Source organism: Phascolarctos cinereus, unplaced genomic scaffold, assembly GCF_003287225.1.
Source record: "Phascolarctos cinereus isolate Bilbo 61053 unplaced genomic scaffold, phaCin_HiC Scaffold_726;HRSCAF=1367, whole genome shotgun sequence".
NCBI classification, from domain to species: domain Eukaryota; kingdom Metazoa; phylum Chordata; class Mammalia; order Diprotodontia; family Phascolarctidae; genus Phascolarctos; species Phascolarctos cinereus.
In genome coordinates this window covers 29,878,702-29,886,140 of record NW_027556098.1, presented here as the reverse complement: position 1 = coordinate 29,886,140, position 7,439 = coordinate 29,878,702, and positions in this window count along the sequence as shown.

The window sequence follows — 7,439 nt, the reverse complement described above, 5'->3', positions numbered from 1 at the left end:
TCTCATATTTTTCATCATACTAAAAAGATCTTTCAATTTGGGTAAGGGAGATCCAATTCTATATTAAACTTACTATATCCTTGATGTACAAGATATAGACATAGACAGATGGATAGATAGATAGATAAGATATAGACATATATGTAGATATATAGATACAAATACAGATAAAGATATAGATATATTTAAATTAGGAGACTTGAGATGAATAGATCATCCTCTATGAAAAGAGCAAAAACGTTTTCCTTGAGCAGCAGTTCTGACCATGTCTTTCCTCTCTTCATCAACTCTAGTGGTTCTCTATTGCCTCAAGAATAAAATGTAAGCTCTTCTGTTTGGCTTTTAAAAATCTTTACAACATGAATGCAAAATACCATACCAGACTTATTAGATATTATTCTATCTCCTTCACTCTCTGAAGCAGCCAAACTAGCCTTACGTCTGTTCCTCATGCACTACATTTCCCATTTATAGGGCTTTGGCCCTGATCGTAACAAATACCTATGAATGCACTCCCTTTTCACTCTTTCCTCTTAGAATCTCTCTTTCTTCAAGACACAGCTCACTCACCACATTCTATAGGAAGCCATTCCAATAGGAAACCTATCCAAACCACTAGTACTTTGTCTCCCTAACTGCTTTGTATTTATTTTTTTTATTTATACTGTATTTACTTATATATTAACTTCTCCCATCCTCATTAAATGTAACCTTCTTGCAAGTAGGAATGGTTTCATACTTTGTTTTTATATCCCCAGAACCTGGCATGTATAGTACCTTATATATAGTAAGTGCTTTCATTGGTTGATTGAAAGCTTTAATCTTACTGTTATAGCTGAAAAGTTTTATATTTGTTGTTTAAATATATGTACATACATATAGGTATTTATGCATATATATGTATATATATGTATATGTATATATATAATTTATATGCATACACACATTCCTAGGCTATTCTCAGTTGAAATAATGATAGTTTTGATGAAAATGATGATGATAATGTTAACATTAACTATACAAGAATAATAGCTTTCCTCAAACCATTTCTATTTGAGGATCATTAAAAAAAAAGATGAGAACAAGACAAGAGTGATAATAGTAATAATTGTTATTGTTCAGTTGTTTTTCAGTTGCGTCCAACTCTTCCTTTTAGGGTTTCCTTGGCAGAGAGTGGCTTGCCATTTCCTTCTCCAGCTCACTTTGCAGATCAGGAAACCAAGGCGAACAGAATAACACAGTTAGTAAGTGTCTGAGGCCAGATCTGAAATCAAGAAGATAAGTCTTCCTGATTCCAGGCCTGGAACTCTACTGAACCAGCTAGCTGCCTTAATAGTAATGACACTAATAACAATTGACATTTCTATAGCACATTAACTGCTAAGATGCTTTACACATGTTAAAAATTCCCCACAGTGTACTATCTTTGAACAGAGTAACATAAAACTACAAAGGAGTGCTTTCAATTAATTGAGAGCATACAACTTTAATGTTTTGATTTATTGATCGATAAAGACTTAGATGGCATTCTTTCTACTTGAGAAGCCATCTCATATAATCAAACTTTAGATATCAACAAGTAACATAAAAGACTCTTTTCCCCCTTAACATTTTCTGCTCACTTCTAAATAAGAGAAAACAGGACTCTTATTATATATGTGTATATATATAAAATATATATATATATATATATATATATATATATATATACACACACACACACACACACACACACACATATATATATATATACACATATATGTGCCTGTATGCTTGACCCCAAAGAAGAGATATGAGAAGAAACATCATCCAATATCCTTGGGGGGGTCAAAGAGCAAGAATATACAATATTAAATATAACATCAGTTTTTTAATGTATTGATCAATTTTGTTGATTTTTTTGCCTTTTTTATCTTTTTTTAAACACCTCTTCAGGGGGTAGCTAGGTGGTACAGAGGATAGAGCACCCACCCTGAAGTCAAGAGGACCTGAGTTCAAATCCAGCCTCAGACCAGACACTTGACACTTACTAGCTGTGTGACTCTGGGCAAGTCACTGAACCGCAATTGCCTTACCAAAAATAAATAAATAAATAAAATTTTGAAAAATACTTCAATGTAAGAGATGGCTGTCTGGGAGGTAGATGGAGGAGAATCTAGGTAATATAAAAACAAAAACTATCAAGAAAAAAATCTATTTTTAAAACAAAACTTTTAAAAAAAATTTTTAAAACAAAATAGTAAATATGAATTACTATGATAATCATGCCAGGACCTGTGGAAGACACAAGTCTAAGACATGGTCTTAGGACAATACAATATAGTTGTGAAGATAACACCGAGGCCCATAAAACAAGTACTTTGTATGACAAGATTGTACTATGCGGTGAGTGACTATAAAGCAGTGGAAGTCAAATAACCTCCGCCTTTGGGTGAAAGCTTCATTCTTCTGTTCATGAGGATACTCTGTTTTCACTCTGAGACTGTGGGCCATCATCAGTAGCTTGTATTTTGGAGACCTGTGGTGTCTGCTTCCCTGAAGCTGAGAATGTGTTAATAACCTCAAGTTGCAGAACAGCTGTTATCCTTGTAGTAATTAGATGAACAGTTCTTGATTGCCATTTCAATAAAGCATGCATAGAGTCATCAATCAAAGCATCCCTTTATTCATTTTTCTGGGGTTTTATTTTTTTTCTAAATCATGGACCCAAAACATTGCTATGCGTCAAACCAGAATAGAGAGATTATGACTCATAGTTTACTTCCTTTTAGAAATTTCTGGCTTTTGTTTTTGGTAACTTGCTGAATGGAAGCATTGTGATACAAAGAGCTTATGTGGTTATTGGTAAACATTGCAAAAATAGTGAATTCACAACTGGTTCCATTAAAAGAAAAGTTGGTTAAAAAAACAATAAAGCAATTTAGCTAAATCCTCCATGCATGAATCTTTTAGAGTGCATCTGCCACAGTCTGTGCTGCCTTTAAAAATATTAATATAGCTCCTCTATTAAGAATGCACTGTGTGATGCTTGAATACATTGCCTATTCTTAGCCTTCCAAGCAACTAAAAACTGTGTAAAAAAGTGTAGGTCTGTTTTATGTTTGCATAATGAGATGAACAGATACTATTTTATCTATCAAAAATATGGGAAGAGGTAAATAGGTCACTGAGGCTTGAAAGGAATGGCTAATGATCAACAGAACATACTATGTACAATCTGAAATAGCAAATGATGCACCCTATCTGTAAATATGACACTTTATCAAACACATATAGGCATATCTTGGTGGAACAGGCTTTGCAATAAATTATCCTTTAGCTTAATGTCTTCTGCTATGATTGCAGGCTATGCTTTCATTACAATATTGAGAAAGAAAAGGGTCAGACAAACACAATGGTGTAAAATTGCATTCCCATTTTGGAGCACTTGCATACAAAGGGGCAAGATTGCGATTTCCCAAATGGGGATATTTTATCCAAAAAAAATTAAAAACTCACCCAAATTAGAGAATTAAAATAAAAATTTGCTTTAGATCCCTTTGGCTGCCACTGTTTGATACTTCATTGAATGAATAATTTCATAACAATAAACTCAGATGCTAAAGTTATTCTTTGCCATTGGTATGTAAGCTTTTTGAGGATAAGAGATATGGACACTGAATTAGGAATCGGAACGCCTGGGTTTGAGTACTGTCCCTAGCACTTACTGCTTTACAACCTTTGACAAGTGAGTCACTTCACCTACCTCAGAGTCAGTTCTCTCATCTGCAATATGACGGTGCTGGATTACATGATTACTATGGATCCTTCCAGTTATCAGTTTGAGCAATGCACTTCTCCTTCCGTTGTAGCTTCATTGTCTTTAAATATCTGAAAAGTATAACATGGTTACTTGTGTGTAGCATTGGCATAAGTCTGCATAGGCAGAGATTACTCAGTGTTCCACTTCTACGTGGAGCAAATTTGGTGAGATGGATTTGTTTGCAATTTGTTGCCTGTGATCATTTTGGAAATGGCATTTAGTGGGAAGGGAGAAAAATACTCAGTACTTAGTTTGGGATACTCATTTCCCAGTGAGGCATAGCAATAAAGAACTCAGCTTGAACCTAAAATTTATCACTCAGAGTTACATCATTTAGAAGGCAGGTAGATATAATTCTAGTCTGCACTCCTTTCTCTGAGAAGAACAGAATGTCCAATTTCTGATCACAACCTTCCCTCTTGTCAGGAGTCAAAATGTCCCTTGGACAAGTATAAGTGGAGGACACTCTACAGACATTCATCCATGCCTCTTTATGATCCACATCTATACAGACCCATATGGACACACATAATCTATATGAGCACAGCAAACAAATACATACCTCCTACACATGTATATATTGTAAATCTCCCTCTTAGATCATGGACTTCATGAGTGCAGTGACATTACTGTAGCTCAGGGCTTCTTAAATTTTTTTCCACTCATGACCCCTTTTCTCATTTCTTCAGTGGTTGTTGGCATTGTATGGCCTAAGGGTATGCACAGTGCAAAGTGTGCATGCTTTGTGTTCAGAACTCAGGCTGCTGTGAAGTTGCACCGTGCAACGTGGACAAGAGCGCTGCCTAAAACACCTCAGATTCATTTAACATTTGATTTTTAATTAATTCTTGGCCATTGCATGATCAGAAACCTTTTATTGTTGCCAAGTTTTTTGCAACCCCTACGGGGTCATGGCCCACAGTTTGAGAATTGCTGCGTGCATCTAGCACATTACTCTGCATAGAACAAATTCTTAATAAATATTGATTCAAGTGCTTGTGGAATGAACACAATATTGGACACAGGAAAAAAATTTAATTTCTCTTAAGTAAGTATTTACTTTGGAAATAATAATTATAGCATTTTCATAAATTATATATATGAATAAAATATGTGTATATAAAATAAATGTATATATGTAAATAACATAGGTTCTGTCACATTCTCTTACCTATACTATTTGAACTCCCCTAACAGATGCTTGAAAAGCCACATAATTAAGAGATGACTCTAATTGTCTTGGTGGACAATAAAGTTTGAGCTATAGCAGGAAGAAAAACAATGTTAAAAATTTAACTTCTTGTCTAGACCTTGGATTTTGTATCATTTCATATACTCAGTGTGATTAGCTGATATACACAATCAGAAAGTCAAGGTCCAGCTTAGTACGACTCAATTCAGAAGCAATCAACATTCTTGTTACTTCTCTTAATTAGTTTTCAATTTTAACAGATTTCTTTTAAAAGCAGAATGCCTCATGAAATATCAGTGGAGGTGGTTTAGTAATATGTTGCTGACTTAGAATTTTGTTTAATTTTTAAAAAAACTTCTTTCTTAAATTAGCCAGATGTACCCAGGTAAAATTAACAGTATTTAACATGATGTACCCTTAGTAAATCATTTCTGGATAGGCACTGGAATCGAGGACCTTGGTCCAAATCCAGATTTAAACTCTTCCTCGTTGAGAGACCCTAAGCAAGTCACTTAAGCTCTGTGTAAAAAGGTTTCCTAATCTAAAAAATAGAGGGGGTGCTAAGAGGTGTTACATCTATGAGCCTACGATCCCTTATGGGTCTCAGTTCCCCCGTTTGTAAAATGCAACTGCTGGATTAGATGATTTATAGTACAGAAATTCTGTGATTCTTTTATCAACATTTTTTCTTCACTCAATCACTCAATAAGTATTTATTCAACCTCTATTTTGTACATAACAATATGCTCCTTTCACTTATTTGTCTAAAGACATTGAATCAAATGAGGTAACAAAATAAAAAAATTCATATTTTATAATAGGGAACTATTATTTCAATGTGTTACTGTTATTATTACATCTGCCTTCATGGGCACCATGATGACTAATGTTTATGTGGTTGTCAAAAAAAACCCCAACCTAGCAAGGGGCTGCTTTTCATAAAATATTTTTAAAAATCAAAAGAGAGTGAGAAGATGTAATATTAGTCCTCAGGGAAATTATACAGTTAATGCAATTTGAGAATAGATTAAAATGATCAAAAATAAAATTTACTTGACATAGATGATTATATTCACCTCTGTTTGATATTAAATTTATCTGATTGAGTATGTTTCCTTTGGGAAAAACAAGCTTCAAAACTACTTTAATATTTACTTAGCACATGAGTAAAATAACATTAAAAGAAATAAGAGCAACAAGAATCTATTTGAAAATAAAGCCATGCCCATGTCATTGCTCTCAGAATAAATATAATGACTACAGTGTCTCTTATCCTGAATATTACGAAGGTAAGAATAAAGAATGAAATATTTATGAAACCTCATTACATATAACCGATTTATAACAAGATAGTGCAATGGATTGAATACTTGATTTGGAGCCAGCAGAATCTGGGTTTGAATCCTACTTCAGACACTCATTAGCTGTATCACCCTAGGTAAGTCACTTAACTTCTCCCAGCCTTAGTTTCCTCATCCTTAAAATGGGGATAACAATAGCATCTACTTCACAGAGTTGTGAGGATAAAATGAGTTTATATATGTAAAGTTCTTTGAAAACCTTAAAACAACATGCAAATGCTATCTATAATTATTATCATTAATTGGAACTCTTAGATGATTGGGGTAAATACTAGTATTTAATCCTATGGTACCCTACTGGCTCATGGAGTCTCTAAAACTGCCTAATTTGCCTCTCAAGAAGTACATTAAGTCTTCCTACAATATAAAAGGCCACTGTGAATGACCAATTGTAATCTACACAAGAAACCAAGTAGATGAGGAATCTTTAAGGCTAAGATTATGGAATAAAATTAGATTGGCAATACATTGATTTAGCCTTTCAGAATGTATGCCACAAACAGGCACCCATCCTGCATGTGGATAATAAGCTGGACCCACAATTGAATGGGAGGAGGAGAGTGAATTAGATCAGTACTTTTACCGATCCTAAGTTGCTCCTGAAAGATTTGGCAGCAGTTTTTTTTGTTTTAATAATATTTCATGCCTTATGGTATTCAGATTTTTAAGTAAACAGTTATGTTCTGCTGGAAGATCTATGATCCTTACATGATTTCTGTACTCTTCAAATCAATAACTTTGGCTTGTGTTGAACTCACATGTTCTTTTAATATTGCTTCCTTTGTATTTTTCTCCGGTTCAATATGTTTGGATTCCTTATTTATCATTCCCTTTCTCAAAGCGTCTACCTTTTTAGGAGGAATTGTTAATTATGTATTTAATTCCCCTACTCTGTTATTTGTGTTTGTTTCTGTATAGCTTTCAGTTAAGAGTTCTAGTTTCTGACTAATTTATTTCTAAATTCTCTACTAATATTTTCCCCTTTTGAACCATTCTGGAATTTCTTACTGTCATTCCAAGAATTCAGGATAGAATACAAGATTTTGTCTTTCATCGGGCCATATTGGTTTATTTTTTGTCATAT